This window comes from Ictidomys tridecemlineatus, chromosome 12, assembly GCF_052094955.1.
Source record: "Ictidomys tridecemlineatus isolate mIctTri1 chromosome 12, mIctTri1.hap1, whole genome shotgun sequence".
In the NCBI taxonomy this organism is placed as follows: domain Eukaryota; kingdom Metazoa; phylum Chordata; class Mammalia; order Rodentia; family Sciuridae; genus Ictidomys; species Ictidomys tridecemlineatus.
The window spans coordinates 23,856,673-23,883,775 of NC_135488.1; the positions used below are offsets into that span (position 1 = coordinate 23,856,673).

At 40.4% G+C, this 27,103-nt stretch overlaps 1 pseudogene across 1 annotated transcript in view; it reads right to left on the reverse strand.

Annotated features, from left to right (window-relative positions):
- Positions 1-27,103, reverse strand: part of LOC144369112 (mitotic checkpoint serine/threonine-protein kinase BUB1-like) — a 79,563-nt pseudogene that overhangs the window by 38,420 nt on the left and 14,040 nt on the right. The window contains exons 7-16 of the transcript XR_013428563.1: positions 24,796-24,890; positions 22,900-23,028; positions 11,594-11,826; positions 10,123-10,196; positions 8,746-8,874; positions 8,542-8,652; positions 7,690-7,786; positions 6,704-6,785; positions 2,475-2,649; positions 1,303-1,390 (exon numbers count right to left, since the gene is read on the reverse strand). The product of XR_013428563.1 is annotated as a mitotic checkpoint serine/threonine-protein kinase BUB1-like (transcript). The remainder of the gene's footprint in view (positions 1-1,302; positions 1,391-2,474; positions 2,650-6,703; positions 6,786-7,689; positions 7,787-8,541; positions 8,653-8,745; positions 8,875-10,122; positions 10,197-11,593; positions 11,827-22,899; positions 23,029-24,795; positions 24,891-27,103) is intronic.

Consider the following 27,103-nt stretch of genomic DNA (forward strand, 5'->3'; position numbering starts at 1 on the left):
CAGTTATTCATTTTTCAGAAAAAAAAATGAATTAGCATAAGCATGTAGAAAATGGTTAACTCACCAATAATAAAATAATGCAAATTCAATAAATTTTGGTTTTTAATTGAAATTGTGCCCAGTGGGTTTTCTCATGGGCACCCTGGGACCTGATGGAGGTGTTGCATAAGGCTCTTAAGCGAGGATCCTGCACTTGGTTCATGTGAGCCTTGCTTCCTTGCAACTGAACTGTCACATGGGGCCAAAGACAACAGTTCCTTGGGTAGGATGCACCCAGCCAGCAACTGGGATTTCTGCCCTATGTACTTCTAAGTTAATCTTACATCAAGGATGGCTTATGGCATTCTTGTGAGTCAAAGGTCTGGCTGGGCTTAGCCACTCCTGATGGCTCTTGTTATCAAAAACCTCATTCAACTGTGACCCAAATAAACAAATGATTGGATAAAAGATGTGAACAGAAATTACTTAAGAAAAAAAAATAAATGAACCTAAACATATAGAAAGTGATTAACATCAATAATAAAATTAATGCAAATTCAATATATTTTTGCTTTTTAATTGAACTTGTGCCTTGTGGGTTTCTAATAGGAGGCAGTGAGAAGAAGGGGTCAGCACTCAGACAAATACAGGTTCACACTCCAATTCTGTAAATTTGCAGCCTTATGACTTTAAGTCAATAATTTATCTGAGACTCAATTTCCTTATCTATAATGGAAAAAGAAAGAATAGTCCCCACAACTCAGTTATTATAAGGGCTAACTGAAAGACAGAGTCCAGGAAAAGCGTAAGTACTGTGTCTAGAATAAAATAGTTACCCAGAAGATGGCAGCCTTGGTTAGGATCTCTGAGGTTTACAGCCTGCGCAGACATGGTGGGGTTTACGGTGCCGAGTCTACCTTTACTGCTTATTCCTTAGGAGGCTTAAGTACCTTCTCTTCTCTTTAAAGGAAGTCATCAATTTTCTCAATTTTACTGGGTATGAAAAGCAATTCTGTGTTTGCCCAGTTCTGCAACAGTCTTCACATGGCAGGGTCTCTTTTTGGTAAAAGGCTTTCCAGTTCTAATCCCCAAATGAGTACAAGTCAGTTGCAGACTCTGTCACCCTAGCTGCTTCTCTCACTGTCCTGATACCAAGAGGGGGGCTCATTACTGGGCTTAGAGGACCTTCTGACTACAAGCTGCCAATTGTTAAGCACTTTATGAGTTGTTTAGGATGGGATTAGGCATTCTCTTACATCTGGAAAAGGAAAGCTCATGGAAAGCTCAAGTGGAAATGCAGAGAAGGGCACAACTGCAAGTTACCTGAACTTTCTGTCTCTCAAGGGCTCCACCACATTCTCAACACAAGAACTCAACGGCACATGGGTGCACTGCGTTGCTATCATGCTTTCTGAAATACACAAAAACGAGAGACACAAACATTTCATGCATGTATATGCACGCGCATACCATTTGACATGGTTACAATTCTAGAATTCCTTTATATGATGACTTTCATTATAATTTCAAAATAGTGTTCCATGGCAAAGTGCGATAAGATGCGGAAAATCAAGATCACTCAACCCTCTCGTACAGGGGAGCACTTCAGTTTTGACATCTGATCTATAATGATCCTTCAAGAACAAAGAGTCCAGAGAGCAGCAGGTCCACTCCAGACAGGATGACCACACAGGTGGTCACTGGCATGGGTGACAGGTCACAGCCAGGTTCAGGAGATTAGTGAAGTGAAATTCCTTGGCAGTTATTTCATTATTGCTTTTAAGAAGTACCAGCAGTGACAGAGTTTGGCTGGTAAATTGGTAGTCACTGAAATGGTACCAAAGTCCCAGATCTCATAATATTTATACTGTAGGTTGGTAATAAAAAACTAATAATTATCTGTGCTCAATGTAATGCCACATATCAGGGTTCAATTCAGAGATATATATCTCTTTTATATAGGGTGCTATATTTGGGATGCAGTAGAAATAAAAGACTATTTGTGAGTTTTGTCATTATTCCCTTGAAGCAAAACACTAAAAAACAAAATTATTTTATGTGTAATGTATCCTTGGCTGCATGTCTGAAATAATAAAAATTTATAGAAATGTATCAAGGACCAAAATTGGCTATTTTTTTATTCATTAAAAACCATGTTTAGTATTTTTAGCATTCAAATAATTATCTGTAGTGCTCCCCTCTTGACTTTTGAAAAACATAATCATACTCCTGTACAAATGGTTTGGACTTTGTATATTTGCCTTTATATGCTTCTATAAGTTTCCCCCATTTCTACCTATGATCTGTTATTAAATTTTCAAAATATGTGGACTTTATGAAGTTAGTATGCCAAAGAAAAAAACAATTAATGGATTCCAAGCCCCTTTATGGTTTTCGAACGTCCCCCTTAGAATTTTCAAGAACACTATAATAGTAATGAACCAACTAATACTAATGTTTGTAGAAGACAGACACTGAAAAAGTATGTCGCATACCTTTATCTTCCAGATTGTTCACTGCGTCTGCTGGAAGCTTGTGGAAGGGGGTAGATGCAAGCTGGGCAGCAGAGGTGAAGTCCCCTGTGCTCTTAGGACTGGGTGCCAGGGTTCTGTTGCAGCGAATACCCCAGACGGTTGAATCATCCAAAAACTCTTCAGAATGAGGCACTTCCTACAACAAAGGAGGAGCTGAAAAATAATCGCCATCTTCTTGTTTTGTCTGTGAAATTTAGACATTAAGACTTCAAGCTGGGTGCAGTGGTACAGAATGTATCCCTGCCATTCAGGAGCCTGAAGTGAGAGGATCACGTGAAGTTTGAGACCAGTCTGAGCACCACAGCGAGATTTTGTCCCCAAAAAACATTTTACCCCTCATCTTTAATACATCTCAGTGGAACTACAACACAAGGGTCACATTTTTTATTTTAATTCTACATTTTTCTTTAAATTTGAAAAAAAAAATTCCAGGTTTATAGAAAGATTACAAAGGTGGCACAGTCTCATATAACCTTCATTAAGCTCCCACTAGTGTCAATTTCTTCTAGATCCTGGCACATTTCAAAAAGTTAAACACCACTTGTAGCTATCAGTCCTTATCTGGATTTCACAAGTCCCCTCCAATATCCCTTGGCTGTCCTGGATCCAGTCCAGGATGGCATGTGGACTGTCCTGTTGACTTTGTCTCCTCTAGTTTATGACCATCTATCAGTCCTTCCTACTCTTTCCTTGCACTGAAATTTGTGAACACTAGTCAGGAACTGTGCAGAATGTCCCCCTAATTTGGGCTCGTTTTCTCACATGTAGATTAGAATTATAGGTTTTGGGGAAAACTTGGGGTAAAGGACCTTCTCATTATACAGTGGGGATGCATGCTAGCTAGCCACAAGGCTTGTTCCTGGTGAGGTTAAACCCAATCACTGAGAAGGCATTTGTGAGGTTTCCTCACGGGAAACCATTTTTCCCATTCTCTATTTGTTAGAGAATGGGAAAAATGTCTTACCCAAACTCAAGGGAGGTAAATTAAACTCCACCTTCTAGGATGTCATTAAAGCATTTGTGGACAAATGTTAAACCACCGCAGAATCAACAGTGGTGAGATATTTGGAAGCTCCAGAAGTGCCTGTTTCTTCCTGAAGTTTTACTCACCAATATCTGTTCCTTAGTGGATCTTGCCTATAGCATTTATTTTATTGGGACTCTAATGATGCCTTCCACATCACTTGGAATTCTTCTCTAAGGAAGAATCATCCTTTGCTCCCTTTTATTTATATCAATATCTGTTTTATTTCTTGGGTGATAATTCAATATTACTTTATTCTACTTATTGTTCAAATTTTTCTAGGTTTAGCCATTGGCTCATTCAGGTTGGCATCTATATTCTTTTGATATGCCACATCTTTCTTGGTTTTCTTATAGGAAAAAACAAAACCCAAAATCCTTCCTTAATTTTCTAGCACAATATGCTCCAGACTTATCTTGTATTTTTCTTGCCCCAGCCCCTAGAATCAGGCACTTCTCCAAGAACAGAATTACGGGTCAAGTTTTTTAGAGTCTGTAGGGAAAGACAAATTGCTGAGTCAGGTCCATAGCTCATGACCCCCTTTGGTTGCCCTTACAATGCCACCCATGGTTTTTATTTTTTTAATTTGTTTAGATACGCATGACAGTAGACCGTATTTTGACATATTATACATACATGGTGTATAACGTAGGATTCTATTCCTGTGGTTGTTCATGATGTGGAGTTATACTGGTTGTGTATTCATATATGAACACAGAAAAGTTATATCGGATTCATTCTGTTGTCTTCTCTACTTCCATCCCTTCCCTTCATTACATCCCTTTCCTTCAATCCAATGAACTTCTGTTTGCCTCCCACCTTTATTGTGTATTAGCATCCACATATTGTAAGGGTCCGGCGAAACGTCGGAGTAAGAGACCGCAAGAGACTGTCTTATGCAAAAGCAGAAGGGTGGGTTTATTTGGAGACCAGCATGCTAGGGCTCTCTCTATAGCAAAAAGAGATAGAGCCCTGAGAACAGCTTGAGCAGAGCTTATATACTTTCCTTGGAGAGGGCAGCGAGAGAAGTTACATTTTGTAGTTTGGCAGTTGGGGACAGCTCATTCTGGGAACAAGATTAGCAGACAGTCCACAGTTAGGGACAGCACATTCTGAGAACAAGATTAGCAAACAGTCCTTAAAATTTCAACAGTGTTTTGTTAAGCATATAGAGAAACGGAATGACAAGTACCTTTTTTATTAACGTTTCAATATCAGAGAGAATATTTGGCCTTGTTTTTTTGGGATCGGCTTATTTCACTTAACATGATAGCTTCTAGTTCCATCCATTTACCAGCAAATGCCATAATTTCATTCTTCTTTATACCTGAGTAATGTTCCATTGTGTAAATATACCACATTTTCTTTATCCATTCACCCGCTGAAGGGCACTTAGGTTGGTTCCATAGCCTAGCTATTGTGAACTGATGTGGCTGTGTCACTGTAGTACTGTTTTTAAGTCCTTTGGGTATAAACTAAGGAATGGGATAACTGGGCCAAATGGTAGTTTAATTCAAAGTTTTCTAAGGGATCTCCACATTGCTTTCCAGAGTGGTTGCACCAATTTGCAGTCCCATAAGGAATGGATGTAGACCTTTTCCCTCACATCCTTGTCAACATTTATTGTTACTTGTATTCTTGATAATTGCTATTCTGACTAAAGTGAGATGGAATCTCAGTGTAGTTTTAATTTGCATTTCTCTAATTGCTGCAGATGTTGAGTGTTTTTCCATATATGATTTGACCTTTCGTATTTCTTCTTCAGTGAAGTGCCTGTTGTGTTCCTTTAACTATTTACTGTTGGGTTATTTCATTTTTTGGTGTTATGTTTTTTGGGTTTTCTTTGCATATGCTGGAGAAATGCTCTACCTGAGTGGCAGATGAAGAAGATTTTCTCTTATTCTGTAGGGGAGAGAATTCTCCCTCTCTCCATGTTTTCAATTGTTTACTTTGCTAAACTTCTTAGTTTGGCACCATCTCATTTATTGATTCTTGATTTTGCTTCATGCATTTTAGTTGGTTCCTAAGTGAACATGATGAAGAGTTGGGCCTACATTTTCTTCTAGTAGATATGAGTTCAATTTCATTCTGCTCTAGATGGATTTCCAGTTTTCTTCTAGTAGATATGAGTTCAATTTCATTCTGCTCTAGATGGATTTCCAGTTTTCCCAGCACCATTTGTTAAGAGGCTATCTTTTCTTCAATGTATGCTTATGGTGCCTTTATCTAGTATGAGATAACTGTACTTATGTGGGTTTGGTTCTCACACATAATTTTTATATCTTCTGCATTGTCTTCATAAAATCCACCATCTCTTCCAATGGAGGCGAAACTGGCAGATTGCTTCTTCAGATGATATAAGATAAAGTACTGGCTTATGTTTAGCATCAGGATATATGGAAAATGCATTGTGGGTTTGGTAAAAGTAATAGTTCAACAAAATGTACCTTTAAAGTGATGGCACTATGTCTGCAATTCACTTCATTATTTGTGAAAATTTTAAGCTCAATAGATCATCAGAGGGATTAGGGAGCCAGGCAATAGTTCATCCAAACAACCCCCCAAGGGACTACAAATAGGAGCCAGGACTTGGTGTCCTAGTGAGGTGCTTGGTGAGCCAGTGGCTCTCAATGGTGCCTCACTGCCATGGGGTCAGGCAGGGGCTGGGGATCGAGCACACTGTGGGTATACTTAGGACCAGGGTGGAAGTCAATGAGGACGGACACAAAGGCCACCGTAGTGGAATGCAGTGGGCTACTGGGCAGTGAAGGGTGCCTGCTGAGCTGTGCTGAGGATGGTCCATCTCAGTTGGATTCAGATTTGTTGGGTTTCTCACTGATATTCCACTTAGGCCTCACTTCCTCCGTCTAGGAAAAACAAATATCCCCAGGTGGCTTGTTCTTACTAGAGGGAAGGCTCTTTGAGGGCAAGGATCATATCAAATACATTTTTATTTCCTATACATATTAGATATCTGGCACATCACAGGTATTCAAATAATTGTCAAACAATATTCTAGCAATATTAGAACAATAACAAGTATTCTAATAAGTAGAATAACGATTTTCTACTTCGCACAATATATTGTGGTTTTATAGACATCACACCATTTGAGTGGCATAATCACTTGGCAGATCTGTGTCAGATGAAGTAGAGATTGGCTTACGTTTGGTTTTGAAGGAAGTCTGTTGCTAGAGCGTTCTCCAAAGGTCCTGGCTCCTGTGGGCTTGTTTTTAGGCTGTGGTAACCTAAAGAAAAGATTTATAAAATCAAAAACAGCAAAATATGGTGATGAAATAAATGCTACCACTTGATCTAATGTTAGAAAGATTCTCCCCTCATTTATTAAGGGGTTTCTTACTATTGCACTTCCAGAAAAAGTGAACTGACTATGTAAATATAAGTTGACTAACAGTTACCAAAGAGAGGGTAGAAAATGCAATTTTTGTTAGTTTTTAAATTGTTACAATTTTTTTTTTAGGAACAAAATAACAATTAGAAGCATGGCCAATAAAATACCTTGGATGCCTTGAAACACCTTAGCTCTTTTCCCAGTGCCTGGCTGAGATAGGGAACTTCTCTCTGCATGCTGGTCATGCTTTCTCCATTCTGCCTCGGTGTGAATTTCCTCCATACCAAGACACTTGTAATTCACCCAGATACCTCTTTTTCCATAGTTTAAACTATTAACCACTCTCTAGTATCATGTGCCTCTGCCTTAAAACATTCTCTCTGCAGCGTTACCCAGTGTAAGCTGCCTCCTTTCCCACTTATCAATCCTGCAAATGTAAACAGCACAGTACGGACAGCTGCACTGATTCCTCTACATTCTGAAACAATTTCAAACCAGAGAATCCTGTTCTTTGACAAATTCTAATGCTTTCCTTTTTCTACTGTGCTTTCACTTGGAGCTCTGCCCTCCTGGAACCCATGCACAGCACTGTGGCTCTGCAGAACACTGGCAACAAGCTCCCAGCTGTTGGTAGAAAGGCTTATCAGTGCAGAGCTGGGCCAGAACCAGACCACCCTGGCAGACAGTCCAAATTCCCTCCCTGCTGCCTCACCATCTTGAGTCCTGCAGGCACCTCCAGGCATCCTGTGGCAGTATGACATGTGTCCCCCCAGTGATATATTAACTTGATGTTTCTTTACCCATAATTTTCTTTGTTTCCATCTTCAAAAATAGGAAAAGCAGATGTCAAAGTGACAACTTTATTGACTCCCCAAGCCCCAGAAGAATTTGCATTTTCTGCAAGAGAATAAAAAATGTATTTCATGACTGTTCTAGGAAAAACATGACCCTTTACACTAAAACTTCAACTACAAATGAAGTGGGAGGTAGAGGGGAAAAGCTTATAGAAAAGAACTGGCATCAGTTTTTAAATACTAGGTGGTAAGGCAAATCACTTTGAAGTGGGATGAAGTGATTTAACTATAATCACTGGGCAGCCTCAGGTCCCAAATGACTGCCACACATCAAGAACACAGTTCATCATTCTCCTATGCCACTTCTATTATCACCTGACTCATTCAATAAAAGCTCTCAGTGGTTTTAGTTTTCATTTGCTTTAAGAAAAATCTCTTCTCCCAACTCCAAATGGATCCTACTGATCTTTATTACAATCTCTGGCTCCCAGCATGAATCCCCTGGCCCTAGGTAAGAGGGCTAGTTGCTGGCCTCCAACCACCATCTGGCCACTTTTCTACCAAGAAGGCCTCAAATCACTCCTGGACTACTCAGCCCTTCCTGATGTACCTCCCCATGGGGATTTTATCCTCCTTTAGATATCACTGTTATAGCAACCCAACCCACCTAACCCAACCCAACATAATGCAAACCCCAACTCTACCACACGCATGAAAACCTTGTCCAACTCTGCCACACTTCTATTTCATGCACTTTCTGTGATGACCAAGGCAAGGCCACATCTTAGGTAATCCCTGACAATGCCTGGGCTCCACCCACAGTACAATGCATCAATTAGCTTTCAAATAAATTATTACTTTGAAACTGGGCTTCAAATGCGTCTTCATTTTGGTCTAGAGATGGCCATTCATCTTTGTCATCAGAAACATCAGGAAGTGTAGGAGCCTGGAACATATTCATGATGAAACCTAAAAACCAGAAAGAATATCCATCAACAGATTGCAAAAGAGTTTAAATTTTTTATAGTTTAAGGTGCTACACATTCAAACAAAATGGTTTACCCAGTGCTTCCTTGGTGTGCACCGTGGGCGAGGGCTGGGCTCTGGAGGGTGTTGCCTGAACCATTCCCAGTGACGTGTTTGGAGTCGCATGGAAAGAACTTGCGCTGGCCACCTTGTGCGTTTCATACACTGGCAAAGGAACAGGACCAAGAGCAGGATCATCAGGTCATTTAAAACGTGTTAGAAGGCACACAACTGCTTCAATAACTTACGACAATTAGACCAGGTTACCGTGGTAACCGTAATTGTCAATAATCATCACTCCAGACCCACATACTTATCTTTGTAAGAATACATAAAGTAGGTGAGGCAAGAATCATAGTTTCACACAAAATAAAGCGAAGGCTCAAAGACACCGGGTGTTTGGCCTGAGATCAAACCAATTAGAGTTTTGTCACAGGTAGCATCCTGAGCTCCACCATGTCTCAAGTACTGTCTGCTTGTGGTCAGAGTGTAACCCCCACCCCCCCACTGTCAGTCCTAGACCACTTTCCATCCCACTCAGCTTGAGCCAGTGGTGTACAAGGCCCACACAGCCTGGGCCCTGCTTGCCCAGGTTTCAGTGTATTCCTCTTTGCCCTGCTCGCCCTGAAGCTCTGGCCTCTTTACTGTGCTTAGAACACCAGGGATAGTCCTGCCTGGGGGCTCTGCATCTGCAGTTCCTCTGCTTGAAAACTGGTTCTCCGAGGTGGCTGCATGAGTAGCTCCCTCCCTATTCCTCTATGCAGGCATTACCCTCACCAGCATCTTCCCTGTTCACCTTCTCTGAAATCTAACCCCTTACTTCAATATTAGCCTTTCATTCCTGGGGGGATTTTCATTGTTTTGTCAAGATTCCATCTCTAACGATGTAGAATGGTTGGTGCCCAGCATCCAGCAAGCAGGCACCAAGTCTCAGTTGAATAGAATGAGTCTCCAGCTGTTTCAGAGGGCCCACCCTCATTAATAGTCAATGGAAAGAATGCCACAGCCACCTGCAGGGGGAAGGGAACACCCACACTGTCCCAAGTAATTTAATAAACTATGCACACACTTCCAGTGTGGTGCCAGACAGGAGAACAGTATTCGTAGTTAAACTTTGAATCACCTTTCTTACTCGACCCAACTAACATGACTCATTTTAGATTAATGTACTGAGAAAGTTAATAGAAAAACTTGCATAAATTAATCTTTCAAAGAACTCTGAACTGATAAGATATTTACAATTAATACCATTGTTTTCAATAGTCTGGGGCTGAAATAACCCCTGGATTCTAAGAAGAGGATTCCTAACGCTTAGGTTTAGTAAGGTCAGAAGGCTTCCTGTCCCATAGCCCCAGTACAGCCCAAGGAGTGTGCCCCAGCAGGCCAGGATGAAGAGACCCCCATGAAGCTCACCTTCTTTGGTCTCTGCTCCACTCTGTGGCTGGAATCCATGAGCACTCTGACTCATACATCTGGAAGAGAAAACCCTGAGACACACAAGAATCAACATGTCTTACAAGAGAGTTTCTCATTAACTCTCAAGAAATAATAGTAAAAGAAGCTGGTCAACAATCACAGCCTGTTGCTGAAACACAGATGAAGCTGCTTAGATCCACGGTGTAAATAAATGAAATGTTTTTTCTCTTCAGTTCTTTTTGAGGAAAACACTCTTACAGATAAAGGCCAGGCATGGAACACTAGTATGTCGTGTCACTTCTGTGTCTCGGCACCACAACAACCAGCCCTCCTTGTGGCAGGACAGGACAATGGCTTCCTAGTTCCAATGGGCTCATTTGCTGTACAGCATAAGGGGCTGACTGGGCACTGATGCCCAACAAGGTGGAGGCACCAATGTGCCTCAGCTGAGCGAATACCTTTCTGATGAGCCCACAGCCTCAGGCTAACATCCAGATTTTAAAACAATAGCTACCAACAAAGATAAGAAAGCTATGCAAACCACTTGCATTAAAGCTGTGGTTAGTACACTAGGGGCAGGGGCCTCACCTCATACTGCCCAGGATTCCCTTAAGGAATGTCATTAAAATGTGAAGTAAAAAGCACAAAGCACTTTTAATTAAACAATATCATATCAAATCACAAGTTGCAAGACAGTCACAGTGACTGAAGATAAAAACAAACAACAAGTGATGTGACATTAATTCTAATATCTGAAACCCAGAAAACTCTCAAAATTGGGGAAAAAAACTTTCACAATAGTGTGGACGTGGCTTGTGACATGGAGTCACAAACATGGATCCCATACTGCTCCGTGGGAGGACAAAAGGAGTACGAGGGCATGCCAGCCACTGCCTGGAGTAATGTCCCCTGCAGGCCTTGGCCACAGCCAGGAGGCAAAAGGCAATTCCAACTATAGGTGTTTATTCTTCAAATACAGAGCGACTTGCGTTTCAGGAAATTTTAATTTATAATTCAGAAGAAAAGTATGAAGACAAACAAATCTAAAATCTAGAAGAGGGATAGATCCCTCTAAAGAGGTATAAAATACACATGTTTGAAAGTTTTGGGCTCAATTTTTTTGATAATTTTTTTCAACAACATATTCATGTAAATCATTTTAGCTGGGTATGGTGGCACACACCTGTAATCCCAGCTACTCAAGAGGCTGAGCCAAGAGAAGCCCAAGTTTGAGGCCAGCCTCAGCAGCTTAGTACATACTCTCAGGAACAACAAAACCAAAAAAGAGATGAGGATGTTGCTCAGCGATAAAGCACCCTCAGGTTCAATTTCCAGTACTGCAAGAAAAACATTTTTTAATAGAGATACCCCATCTCTTACATAATGCTCTTGATACTGCAGGTCATAAAAAAGAACCTGACAGATGCCATTTACACCACTCTCATCTCCAGGACTGGCTTTGACTTACCTGGACTCTGTCACTGGCTGGGCTGTCAAAGGAGTAGGAGGAGCTATGCTCTGGCACACTGCTGGGGACACCAAAGCAGGAGGAACAGCATCTGCCGCAGGAGGAACAACAGGAGGCACCTCTCTGGGCTTCTCGCTCAAGTTCTTTGGGGTTTGCTGATTGAGTGACGGAAGACATCGAGCACCAAGTTCCCACTGAGCACCTGTGCCTAGCCCCACACATGCTGAATCCACCTTTCATGCCAGACAAACAAAGGAACAAAAATAAACCACAAAGACCAGAATGTTATTATCAGGTATTAGAGCTTTCAAAGCATGTGACCCTTATCCTTCCAGGTGCTTTAAAACACCTGGAAATTTTCAACAGTGACCAAAAAAGACCACTCCAAAACATAACGAATGCTTTGTTGCTTCCAACCCCGGCTGTGAATGCCACTCACACTTCTAACCATTGGAAAATAACCAGCCTCTGCAGTCATATCAGTATTTAAGAAGTGTCTTGTTTCTCTTTATTAAACTGAGGGAAAAAAAAACAATAAATCAATGTTACCAAACGCTCACAATGGTGTTCTCTTAAACTACCCTTGATAGGCAGCGTCGTCTTCCTAAATAGGACATGTGTATATGAACTGCCTCAGAAATAGGGTTCATGTTGGGAAGAATTAGACTAAAGGTCTTTGTTTTTCTACTCACAAGTACATAGATTAGAACTAATGTTACCAACTTAAAAGACAGAAGGGTTAATTCCTTGCCCAAAAAGTATCCTTACAAATTGTTAGGAAAAACATCAAATGTCTAGAATATTGTTTTAAACAATAACACTACTTATCAAAGAATATAACTTAAAACGACCTACATCTTTTCCTTACCTACTAAATTAGTACAGATCAAAAATAATTGTACACCCCAACTGGAGGAGGAGCCCAGCCTCCCGCCTGCACGGTCGGCAGACCATGCGACCCGGAGAGGGGGCACAGCTGCCCGCCAGAGAGGTAGACAGACCACCCCAACTGGAGGAGCCGCCTGCCCATACGGTCACCTGACTGAGCTCTGGACAAACATAGGTCTCCCCAACACCCCCCACCTCATCAAACACCTTATGAGAAAAAATGATGAAACTCATCTTGGAAACTCCCACCAACCCTTAAAACTCAACAACCGGTGGGCGTGGCTACCAGTTTGGTTCTTCAGCGGATCAGGCACCTGGTTTACATCTCAGAGAATAAGAGTGGAGAGGCCACAGGTGGAAGTTCAAGTCCTCTCATACTGACTACCACCACCACCCTGAACCCAGAGACTCCAGCTAGGAATTGACAATGCCACCAACTGGAAGATATGAAAACAGAGTTCTGAGAGGCATTTTTTTTCTTTCTTTTTTTATCTTCTCTCTTTCTTTTCATCCATTCATCCAGTCTCCTCTACCCTTCCCCCTCTGGTCCTCGAAACCTCAACATATGTGAAACCAAGAATTGTGCATGAAAAAGGTCTTTAACAACTGAGTCACCAGAATAATGTAATATAGAGGAATTCCATATGCCCCACCTCTCTCCCCCCTTTTATTTCTTTTTTCTCTTATTTTCTTTTTCCCACCCTCTTTTTTCTCTTTCTATCCTTGTTATTTGTTTTTCTCCTTCTTACTCCCTCTATCCCAAAAGACACAACATAATCTATGGGACACAATGAAAGCAGTTCTAAGAGGAAAATTCATTGCTAGGAGTTCATTCCTTAAAAAAAGAAAAAAAAACATATAAATGATCTCGCACTTCATCTCAAAACCCTAGAAAAAGAAGAGCAAAACAACAGCAAAAGTAGTAGAAGGCAAGAAATAATTAAAATCAGAGCTGAAATCAATGAAACTGAAACAAAAGAAACAATTGAAAAAATTGACAAAACTAAAAGTTGGTTCTTTGAAAAAATAAATCAGATCGACAGACCCTTAGCCATGCTAATGAAGAGAAGAAGAGAGAGAACTCAGATTACTAGCATACGGGATGAAAAAGGCAATATCACAACAGACACTACAGAAATACAGAAGATAATTAGAAATTACTTTTAATCCTTATACTCCAATAAAATAGAAGATAGTGAAGGCATCGATAAATTTCTTAAGTTATCTGATCTGCCCAGATTGAGTTCGGGGGATATACACAACTTAAACAGACCAATATCAATTGAGGAAGACAGGGATGCCCTCTCTCTCCACTTCTGTTCAAGAAGCCATCAAAAGACTACCAACTAAGAAAAGCCCAGAACCGGATGGGTATACAGCAGAGTTTTACAAAACCTTTAAAGAAGAACTAATACCAATACTTTTCAAGCTATTTCAGGAAATAGAAAAAGAGGGAGAACTTCCAAATTCATTCTACGAGGCCAACATCGCCCTGATTCCTAAACCAGATAAAGACACTTCAAAGAAAGAAAACTACAGACCAATATCTCTAATGAACCTAGATGCAAAAATCCTCAATAAAATTATGGCAAATCGGATACAAAAACATATCAAAAAGATTGTGCATCATGATCAAGTAAGATTCATCCCTGGGATGCAAGGATGGTTCAATATATGGAAATCAATAAACGTTTTTCACCACATCAACAGACTTAAAGATAAAAACCATATGATCATCTTGATAGATGCAGAAAAAGCATTCAATAAAGTACAGCATCCCTTTATGTTCAAAACATTAGAAAAACTAGGGATAACAGGAACATACTTCAATATTATAAAAGCTATCTATGCTAAGCCTCAGGCTAGCATCATTCTGATGGAAGAAAAATTGAAGGCATTCTCTCTAAAATCTGGAACAAGACAGGGATGCCCTCTCTCACCACTTCTGTTCAACATAGTTCTCAAAATACTGGCCAGAGCAATTAGACAAAAGAAATTAAAGGCATAAAAATAGGAAAAGAAGAACTTAAATTATCACTATTTGCGGTTGACATGATTCTATACCTAGCAGACCCAAAAGGGTCTACAAAGAAACTACTAGAGTTAATAAATGAATTCAGCAAAGTGGCAGGATATAAAATCAACACACATAAATCAAAAGTATTCCTGTATATCAGCGACAAATCTTCTGAAATGGAAATGAGGACAACCACCCCATTCACAATATCCTCAAAAAAAATAAAATACTTGGGAATCAACCTAACAAAAGAGGTGAAAGATTTATACAATGAAAACTACAGAACCCTAAAGAGAGAAATAGAAGATCTTAGAAGATGGAAAAATATACCCTGTTCATTAATAACCAGAACTAACATCATCAAATTGGCAATATCACCAAAAGTTCTCTATAGGTTTAATGCAATGCCAATCAAAATCCCAACAGCATTTCTTGTAGAAATAGATAAAGCAATCATGAAATTCATATGGAAAAATAAAAGACCCAGAACAGCAAAAGCAATTCTAAGCAGGAAGAGTGAATCAGGCGGTATAGCAACACCAGACTTCAAACTATACTACAGAGCAATAGTAACAAAAACAGCATGGTACTGGTACCAAAACAGGCGGGTGGACCAATGGTACAGAATAGAGGACACAGAGACCAATCCACAAAATTACAACTATCTTATATTTGACAAAGGGGCTAAAAGCATGCAATGGAGGAAGAATAGCATCTTCAACAAATGCTGGGAAAACTGGAAATCCATATGCAACAAAATGAAACTGAATCCCTTTCTCTCGCCATGCACAAAAGTTAACTCAAAAGGGATCAAGGAGCTTGATATCAAATCAGAGACTCTGTGTCTGATAGAAGAAAAAGTAAGCTCCAATCTACATATTCCCGAAAGACCTTAAAAGATCGCATTATAGGGATACTGCTACATCAATGTTCATAGCAGCACAATTCACAATAGCTAGGCTGTGGAACCAACCTAGATGTCCTTCAATAGATGAATGGATAAAAAAAAAATGTGGCATTTATACACAATGGAGTATTACTCTGCACTAAAAAATGATAAAAGCATGGCATTTGCAGGGAAATGGATGGCATTAGAGCAGATTATGCTAAGTGAAGCTAGCCAATCCCTAAAAAACAAATGCCAAATGTCTTCTTTGATATAAGGAGAGCAACTAAGAACAGAGCAGGGAGGAAGAGCATGAGAAGAAGATTAACATTAAACAGGGATGAGAGGTAGGAGGGAAAGGGACAGAGAAGGGAAATTGCATGGAAATGGAAGGAGACCCTCATTGTTATACAAAATTACATATAACAGGAAGTGAGGGGAAAGGGTAAAAAAAACAAGAGAGAGAAATGAATTACAGTAGATGGGGTAGAGAGAGAAGACGGGAGGGGAGGGGGGATAGTAGAGGATAGGAAAGGCAACAGAATACAACAGACACTAGTATGGCAATATGTAAAAACGTAGATGTGTAACCAATGAGATTCTGCAATCTGTATACGGGGTAAAAATGGGAGTTCATAACCCACTTGAATCAAATGTATGAAATATGATATATCAAGAACTATGTAATGTTTTGAACAACTAATAAAAAAATAAAAATAAAAAATAAATAGAAGAACAGAAAAAAAAATAATTGTAATACAGGTTTACTTACATATTGTTTATATAAAATGCTTGGAATTAGAAATGTGTCAGGTTTCAAAATTTTTTCAGATTTTGGGAATATTTTCATAGACTAGTTAAGCATGCATCCCTTATTCAAAAATTTGCAATCTGAAATGCTCTCAGATCCACAACTTTCTGAGAATGGGACATGACACTAAAAAAGTTTCAGATTTGGGAGCTTTCCAGATTTCAGAGATGCTTGACCAATATTCAGTTCTGAAGAAAATATTTTAAAAAGAATAATCAGAGATTTTCTCTACCAGATAGCAAAATAGGAAAGCTATAGCATATATACAATATGGAAAGATCAAGAAGAGATATACTCTCACTCCTCTTCTCTATCCAGAATTCACCTAATCCTCCCATGCTCCCCCTCCCTACCCCACTATAAGTCAGCCTCCTCATTTGATTTTTTGGCAATTGGAGAAAGGGAGGGGGCAGGGGATTAGCAAGGGAGGTGGAATATAATGGACATCATTATCCAAAGTACATGTATGAAGACACGAATTGGGTGTCAACATACTTTATATATAAACAGATATGAAAAATTGTGGTATATATGTGTAATAAGAACTGTAATGCAAAAAAAGGTAAATAAAGGCATGAATTGGCGTGAACATACTCTATATACAAAGATAAGAAAAATTGTATCCTATATGTGTAATAAGAATTGTAATGCATTCCGCAGTCATGTATTTAAAAAAAAATCAATAAAAGAGTAAATAAATAAATAAATATATATATATATATATATATATATATATGTATAAAGAAGAGAGATAGTGACTAAAACAAATATTAGAAATGAATTTTATAATATAAAAACTTAGTATGTGATAAACATATTTTGAATAAAGGGGCCGAGCTGGTCAATAAATGATTTATGGACAACTGGCAATTCATTTTGGAAAGTACATCTTCATGCCACCTCTACACAGGAAAATCCTATAAAGGGACCTGGAGGACCAGACCCTTAGGGTACTGAGTATGATGGAGGGACAGAGCTGTGCATCACATTTCTTTTGTTACAACACGCTTCCCAAGAACAAAAGGGATTACATTTGTAAAACCGAGAGTCAGAATGATCCAGGACTTTCCAATACCAATGGTAGAAGCCAAAAGGCAACGGGCAATGCCTTTGAAAACTCTAAGGGAGGCTGAGGCAAGAGGATTGCCAGGTCAAGGCCAGCCTGGACAACTTAACAGACTCTGTTCCAAGATCAAAAGCAAACCAACAGAAAATGCACTGAGAGTATAGCTCAGTGGTAAAGTAACCCTGGGTTCAATCTCTAGTACTGCATAAAATCCAAAATGACTTGAGGGAAAATGATTTCCTTCCTAGAACAGTTCTAGTCAAATCATCAACCAGTGTGAGGGTAGAACAAAGACACCATTAGACAAGCAAGAGATCTCAAAAACTTAACCCCTCATACATGCTTTTTAAAAAAGTTATGAGAGATTGTGTACCTTTAAAATGGGGACCTTAAGGAAAAGCAATGGCATGTGAATCAGGGATATACCACCAGAGAGAAGCAGGAAGAACCACTCCTCAGAGGCTCTGGAAGACATCTGGTCAAGAAAAGGGAATGGGAGTGCATCTGATGTATTGGATGTGATTGATGAATATTTTAAGTTTCTTCAGAATTTGGGGATAGATGACTGATAAGAAGCAAGAAAATACATAAAAACAAGACAATGAGACAATTATTTTAACAATTGCTTATATCTATCAAGGGAAAACACAAGTTATATAAAAATTGAAATAAACATTAAAAATGAAAAAACCCAATAGAAAAATAGACAAATCCATCAAAGTCAATTTATTTGATTGGTACCAGGGATTGAACCCATGGGTGCTTAACCACTGAGTCATACCCCCGGCCCCTTTTATTTTGAGACAGAGTCTCCCTAAGTTGCTGAGGTCAGCCTTGAACTTGTGAGCCTCCTGTCTCTGTCTCTGGAATCACTGGGATTTTAGATGTGTACCACCACACCTGGTTTTATGGTCAATTTAAAGAAAAAAGAAGACAAAAAGCCACTAAATCAATTAAAAATGTCCAGTACCACTTGTAATTAAAGAAACAGGTGGTTGAAAATACTTAGGATAACTAACATTATCAAAGTGTATGTGAGAAACAAGTAATTTTATATACTATTGATATGAGGTAAAATGAAATTTTTTAGAGGACAGTATTTTAGGTGCACAAACTTCAAAGGCAACAGTTGTACTTCCATCATTTCTAGAGAAACAATCTTGTATCATGTTTGTAACAGTCTCTGTATGATGTTGGTACCTGCCCTGCTGTAAGTATGACAGAAGACCATGCTGCAGCGGGTAAACTGGGTCTCTGTGCAGTGATATTGAAAGATATGTTTGTAGAAAAAGCAGAAAATAAGTCTTATTTATATGGAAAATTCAACTGTGTTCATTTTTATGTGTGTTCATGCACAGCATATATCTGGAAAAAAGATAAATTTCAGCAATTAGCACTGAATAAGAACATTCGTGGATATTCATGTATGTTTGAGTCTTCCCCCGACCTGTGTGGGCAGCTGAAATTAAGGTCACTTGTGTGAATTTCCAGGGACATCAAATAAAACACAGACACACGCTTTACCTTTAAGCAAGCTTCAGGACACGGCTTTTCTGCTCTCGGCCTCAGGCTCCCCAAATGGGGGAGCAAGAGAAAGTCACGAGAGGCTGGCGAGAGAGAGCAAGCACATTCGGAAGCGGGCTTTTATTGGGGGACCTTATTCTTAGAAAGTTCCATCCAAAAAAGGCCAGAAGGGGCAGGGTTACAAGGGATAGATGAGTGTAATTCAACCCAAGGGGCCATGGAGCAACACACCTACATCTGAAGGCACGCCCTCAACTTCCTGGACCGGGGCAATGTCCAGGTCACTATAAGATGTAGTAGTGACTGGTCAAAGCCTCTCGGCTCCAGGATGGAAGGTGCAAATCATTCAGAGTGGCTCCCCATAATTGGGTATACATACTTATATCTAGTGAATGTTCTGGCATAGATTTTGCATAATATATATATATATGTATATATATATATATATATACATATATATATATTACACACACACACCTTTCATTCAATATTAAAAAAAAAATCATTGCAGTCATGAATTTTCTATCATTTTAAAAACATGCATTTAAATAAGCTATACCTTTAAAGTATCCTATGTCATAGACATATACAATGTGGAAGATAAGCAAATGTAATATAGCTTAAATTATTCCCAATCTCTCCCATTCATAAATAATTTCAAGAAAATATGTGGCTGTAATATTCATCCCTATTTCTTCTTCCCACACAAGACAATGGCAAACAGAAATATGTCTAGATGACACATTATTGGAAGTCTATAGTCATTGTATGAAAGCCAGAAAAAGGACGCTAAGTGCTAATGTGTGAATATATAAGCATGGTCACACACATACATGAAACCTCAGCCCTCTATTCTCTACATTCCTTTGTTCATTCTTCATTTGAATGTCTTTCTGAATCACACAATTTTAAATTTTGGAAAGTTACTAGCTAGAATTAACTCTAAAACAGGGCCTAGAGAGCCAACAATCCCCACCGCTGGGCACAGGACGCCCAGGTCAGAGCATGTCTGTACCTAAGGCTTTTCCTGGACACTCGGCAGGTCCTCCTGGGACAGCTCCACCACTTGATGCAAATTCTTATGAAGCTCATCCATTTTCTGCTTTAATAGCTGCTCTTCAAAAGCATTTGCTTCTTTCTTTTTCATATAATGTCTGTCTTCATTTACTTAAGGAAAAAAAAAAGGTTTATATGCAAAGCTTAAATTCAGTTCATCAGAGGAATACATAACAAATGGATAAAGTCCAATTTTAAGATGGCAAGTCCTATTTTAAGATGGCAACATTTTTTAGTTTTTTCCATATTTACAATCTTTATATGCCCTTAGCACAGTAACTATTAAATTCAGAGTATAAGTTACAAAAATTTATGAAGATCAAGTCTACCTGGTAATAGCACACAGTATCTTATTAAATGCTTCTCATAAAACAATTGGGGTTGTGCTAATCATTTGAAAATAATTGATCATTTCAGTTTTTAAAAAAGATACGATTCTCTAGGAAGTAAAAGTAAAAGAGTTGGGGCATCAAGCATGCTGTCAGTCACACAGCTCAAAACTGGCTCATGAGACAAAGTAGACTCTGGCTGGACACTTTCAGGCTGTGGTATGTGAATGAAAAAATTATCCAGGCATAATTCAAAATGGATCTCCAAGAATACTGACTTTTTGTTGTTGACCAAATATGAAAACGGGCTGGCCTGGCGTCAGTTTTGTTCTCCTCCTTCTCCTTTGCCTCCTGCCAGGAACTCGGTTTGCTCCTAGGTTCCGGGTGACGGTGACAACTCTGATCAGCACTGGCCCACGATGATCACATTTGGTGGACTTGCCTTCATGCCCTCCTTTGCTATTCGATGTGAAATCACTCTAAGCCTCAAGGCATGGGAGTATTAGACTCCAGTAGGGAGAATACGTCAATGAGTGGTATGGGTCTCCAGCGGCCAGTCTTAAGGAATACCAAGTTTCTAGAAGCACTGGGCGCACTTCCTGGCTGCCATGTGGAATGCCAGCCATCCATCGGGCTGACCCAGGCAGTGTCTTCCTCATCCCTGGCCCAGGGGATATTTTTAGGCCCAGGGGGATATTCTTGGCCAGCAGAGGGCTCACAGGGACATGGGGTCCTTCCAGCTCATGGCTCTGCCCCCGCCCCAAGCCTGAGACAACAGAGCCACATTCCCAGCCTGACATTAATATCTTGAATAGGGAACCCCCCTCCCTTTAACTTACGTTTTTCTATTTAAGGTGGGCTTCTTGTATGGAGCATCTAAGTGGGTCTCTCACTGTAAACTCTTACATTCCCCTAATAATGTATTACATGTTAGGTATATTTTTATATGCCTATTGGCTTCTCATGTTTTCTTTTTGAAGGGCTTGTTCAAGTTTTTGCTCATTTAAAAAACTGAGTTATCTTTTTCTACATTTCACTGTCAATGATAGAAATTTAGGTTTTTCTTGTTCTTTATAAATTTGAGGAAGTTCCCACCTGTTCCTAGTTTGTAGGGAATTTCTTAAAACTCGTGAATGGGCACTGGAATTTGTCAATGTTTTTTCTTTGTTTATTGAGATGTTCACATGATTTTTTCTTGTCTACTAATATGATGAAATAACATTACAATTTCGCATATCCAATGCTGGATGCACAGGTGTGTACATCTGAACATGGGGAGAAATTCCAGCTGGTCGTGACCTACTGTCCTTTCTATAAATTGCTAGATCCAACTTGAGAATGTTGTTTAGGATTTTAGTTTCTATATTCATGAAGGATACTGGTCTTGTAATGTCATCGTTTGGTGTCATGTTTTTCCTAGATTTAGGAAATATGTTAGGGAATGTTTTCTCCTTTTCTATTCTTTGGAAGAGAGTGCATAAAATGGGTATTATTTCTTCCTTAAATGTTTGCGGGAAGTCACTAGAGTGAAGCCATAAGGACTTGGAGTTTTCATTGTAGGAAGTTTTTTAATTGAAGTTATAATTTCTTTAAAAGAGAAATTCAAATTTTCTATTTCTTCTTATGTCAGTTTCAGTAAATTATGGTTTTTTATAAAATTATCTATTTCATCAATGTTGTCAGATTTACTGGCATACAATTCCTTATAATATCCCTTATTGTCCTCAGTGTCTGCAGGATCAGTAATGATATTTCTATTTCAATAGGAGATATTGATAATTTATTTTCTTTTCTTTTTTTTTTTTTTTTTTTTTGTACCAGGGATTGAACTCAACCACTGAGCTACATCCCCAGCCCTATTTTTTTTTTTTTTTTAATTTAGAGACAGGGTCTCACTGTGTTGTTTAGCACCTCACTGTTGCTGAGGCTGGCTTTGAACTTGCGATTCTCCTATCTCAGCTTCCAGAGCTGCTGGGATTACAGGTGTGCATGTGCCACCTCGCCCAGCTTTCTTTCACTCTTTTTAAAGTATCTTGGTCAGTCTTTCTGGGCATCTTTCAATTTTATTAATCTCTTCAAAGAATCAACCTTCATCTCCATTGATTTTCTCTTCTGTCCACCTGTTTTCTATTTCATTAATTTATACTCTTTGTTATTTCCTCTTTTCTACATTCTTAGGTTTAACTCACTCTTCAATTTCTAGTCTCTTAAGTTCCCAGCTTAGATCACTGATTTTAAACCTTCCCTCTTTCTAGTATATGCAATTAAAGCTACGGATTTCTACCTAAGCACCACTTAAGCTACATCTCATGAAAGATACATTATTTTTTTAGAAGTCATTCAGACTATCATTTGGTATTAGGTAAAAAATGGTCTTTTAGGAATAAGGGAAGAGCTGAGCAGAAAAGGATTCCAGAGATGGCGATGCTCCATATCTTGCCTGGGGAGCTGGATATACATTGCATTTTCAAAAATGCAATGCTCTATACTTAGACCTGAACTGTACACAACACTAGAAGACAGGTACCAGTCCCTCTCATAAGTGAAGAAATCTAAGGCCCAGATGGGTTAACTGTGTGTGTGTACCAACATCACACACTGAAGAGCCAGGGTTAACCCACTGCGGTACCACACACTCACACACACAGTGCACTCCACATTTAATGTGTGGTACCACACAAGGGCTTCTCCATCATCCTGTGTGAGATGGTTCAACTCAGTGAGCTTACCTTACTGCCATCAAACAGACAGAGGCAAACATGTCTGCTGAGCACCTGGATGCTCGTTCCTGGGAGAGGAATCATCTTACAGCTCCACAGGGTGAGGATCAAGGAAACACGAATTGGCCTTTACTTAATCTGAAAGAAAAACATAAAAACCTACTAATAGTGGTACAAATCCATTTCCAAAGCATCATTTGTAAAATACAGCTTAAGAAGATATACATAGAATACAAAAAGGAAAACTTTTACATGGATATACATACACAGAGTTTCAATAGTCTGTTCAAAATCAAACCCAGTTATTTCAGGTAAATTTTGCATAAAGTTATATTTGAAATATTTGCATTTTTTTCGTAACTACTTAAAAACTTCAATGAAAGACTACTAGTACTAGCAGGTAAAATATATGACCTGACCCTCGAATCACTGTATTCTAGTCTCCAGGTCCATTCCCATACGATGTGTGGAATTGAAGACAGTTACCCTAGCATGACAACCAAGATACCTGGCATTAATGTCACCCAGCTACCTCCTCTTTGGCTCTTAGATGCTTTGACATAGAATGTCATGTTTGGTCTGACTGTTCAAATCTATTTCACAGATAAAGGTCAGATTGTGAATACATAAACTGGCATTCTGTATTTTTATTTTTAAGGAACAGCTTCAATCAGCTAAACTTTACATTCTGCTTTATGATCACAAGCCTTTTCATTTAAATAATTTATATTGTTGCAAAAGATAAGATAATATCAATAATCTGTCACCTTTTTATTTAAGTAATGAGAGCTGGGTTTTTAGTTCCCGGGCACAAGTTCACGGCATTAACTGTGATCTGCTCAAGCACTGGTGCACCAAGCAGCCCCTCTGCCCAATCGCAATACAGCACCTCCTACTAAGGTGCCAGTTGATGCTCAGGGTGAGAGGATTAGGGGCACCAAGTTCTGCACCCCCCTTCCTACCACCCCGGCCAACACTGAGGGGTAAAGTCAAGGTAAATGGGAAGAGAGTGACATACTCTAATGCAGTTTATATCTGTTACAGGCACATATAAAGTAGAATTAAAGATCAAGAGCATATTCTACTTCAAATACTGGCATAGCAAGAATCTTTTTTTCTTGGTGGTACCCAAAAAGTGTGATCATGAGGTTCTGCCGACTTTTTCATTCCCACTCAACTAAGATCATGTCACTTCCACTCTTCCTGACGGAGCTGGCAGCTTCCCACTGCAAGAGATCTGAGATGAGCAGCTCGCAGAGAGCAAAGTCTGCTTAGTTCTTGGTCTCAGAGGTCTTAGTCCATGGTCGCTTGGCTCCACTGTTTTGGGGCCAGTGGCAAGGCAGGGAATCAGAGCGGGGAGCACATGGTGGCGTGATGTGTAACCTCGCAGCAGCCAGGAAGCAGATGGGAGAGAGGCAGGGGCTGGGGTCCTACAATCCCTTCATGGGTGTGGCTCAGCCATGTAACTTCCCCTCACTAGGCCCCAGCTCCAGGTCCTACCGCTTCCCAATAGCCCCCAGGCTGGCAGCAAGCCTTGACCCATGGGCCGTGGGGCACCTATCCAAAGCACAGTGCTGGCCAACACTGACTGCGTTCTCATACTCTGCCAGGCACTGCCAAAGCCTTCATAAATTCTCACAACCGCTCGATGTTAGGAGGACTGTCATCCCTGTTCCCAGATGAAGACACTGAGGTAAAGCATGATGAACAGGGAGACTCAGTATTACATCCTTTGTGGCCATGGGAGGAGGGCACAACCGCTAAGAGAAACCAGAGTCAGGGGACCAAGTCTAGGTGCTGCCTTGGCTGTGTGAACACCACTGCTTTAAAGCCACATGTCACTCATGTGCTGGCCCCAGGACAACGGCAGCCAGGCTGCAGCATCTCTGTTGTCGCTGTACTCACAGTGCCTGTTTTCGCGTCCCACATCAGATCTCTGAAGGCCAGCTGTGATGCCGTGAGGTCAGGTTGCAGAAAGTAACTTGCTCGAAACTGATTCCCTGAAAAAACAGCTTTCCTTTATTTTCTTATAAAAAGAAGAATGAAATTCAAAACCAAAAGTCTAAGACATTATGCTACAAATTTAGGAAACAGATATTTCCAAAATGCCAAGGGGCTTACTAGCAACTTGCTTTCCAAGACAGATGAACCAAGATAGAATCATGCTCAAAATTTTAAGATAAAAACTGATAAAAGACTACTTTAAGATAGTTTTAAGGAAGATCTTAAAGAGTTTAGACCAACAACATGCTTCACAGTGAAGATGATTTATTCAAATATTTCTATAAAATGCAGAAATGTGTAACATTTTTTTATATATTTTAGAAAAAATACATAACCATTAGTTTTGCTTCTTTTTTAAATTTTTTTAGTTGTTGATGTAACTTTATTTTTATTTATATGTGGGGCTGAGGATCGAACCTGGTACCTCACACATGCTAGGCAAGTGCTCTGCCATTTAAGCCCAAGCCCCAGTCCCAGCCCTGCTTCTTTCTTCACATATATGTTTTTAGTTGTAGAGGCACAAAATACCTTCATTTTATTTATTTACTCTTCCGTGGTGCTGAGGATGGACCCGGTGCCTCACATGTGCTAGGCAAGCGCTCTACATTGAGCCCGGCCCCAGAACCTAGTTTTACTTAACACAAAAGTGCAGGAATCCATCCACAAAATGCACGAGGACCTTTTCAACACTTAAGCCAGCGAGGGGGTAGGTCTCGTATTTGGGAACTTATAGTGGCACTTCTGCTATTAAGACCACCCAATGCAAGTGAACTCCCCCTCCACTCTGCCAAAAGGTCCTGCGCAGCACCGGAGATGGGTATGACCTGTCAGGAATGAAGCAGCCTACCTGTCCCCACCTCTATCCTGCTTTGGTGAAGAATTTTCTACCAAAAGTCTTTGATGTGTTCCAATATAAATAAAGCAAGCGCGGGCTCCATTCTTTGTTAGGAGCTAGACCCATCTGGTCAGCTTTGCCCTTTGATGCCCCTGCTCTGAAACTGCTTTCCTGTGTTCTGAGGTCATCTCGTGGTACTTTTTTTAACTATTACTTCCCAGCCAGCCCATCCCTCCGAAGGGAAGCCATTCCCTTGCCCACGCAGGATATGGGAGATACATAAGCATTTTTATACTTCTCTTCCATAGTTTATCATGAAGAACATTTATTATAAAATCACTTTTTTGTTTAAGAAATCATTTAAGTCCCTGCCCTGTGCCATGGGCTGTGCTAGGAGCTGCAAATGGAGCCGAGAATCCTTGTTGACCACAGCTGAGTGAGGGAAACAGAGAAGTAGGCACATGAGACTAGTGCATGTGCTCACAGGGTGGGAGGGAAGCCGCGCTGCCAGAGCGGGCATCGCTGCCAAGGTAGAAGGGACCCTGAGACTACAGGATGGGAAGGAGCAGGAAGAACCTTCCCAGCAGAAGTAACCTTGAAGCAGCCCTTCCACCCGCAGTTAATGGCTCAGGCACACAGGAGCCAGCCTGCACCTCATGACTCCCCTTCAAAATGAGCTTCTAGACAAAAGTTGCCAAGTACCGGGAAATCCAGGGTGAACAGGAATCAGAAAGCCCACAGAACGCTCCAGGAGAGCCCTTGCTGTGAAGAGGAGCAGAGGAAGGGAGGCTTCCTCGCTGGGACGGGATGGGCTGGTGGCACGATGCTGGGATGGGACGGTGGCACTGTGGTGCGCTGCTCACAGTGGTGGCAGGGGAAGGCAGGATAGGCAGGCTAGAGAGCAGGAAAGGGCTGGCAATTAAAAAGAATAGGGAAGGGCTGAGCCCACAACACAGGTAAACAGATGGTCCTCTCATAGAACTGGAGTCCTTGCTTATGGTCACAAGAGGGACAAGGAAAGGACGTGCTCCAAAGAGAAGTGAGACTCGGCATTTTCCTCAACTTGTTTTAGCTACCAGAGAAAAATTAGCCTCCAAGCATGGCTGCAGAGGCCGAGCGCCACCGTACCTTCCTCCAGCAGCTGGGAGAGTGTGGAAGGCCTGAAGCCTGCGGGGAAAGCCCCCATGCTGGTTAACACACCCATGGTGTTCATCTGCCGAGGAGAGGACAAACAAAAGTGGTCTGCTCGCTTCCATCCATGGTTCCTCACCTCCCCACTGTGTCCCTTCAGCACCACAGCAAACCCAACCCAACGGGAAAACACCACGTGCACGTGTCGGGAAAGTGCTGCAACGTGACCCAATTCCTGAGAGG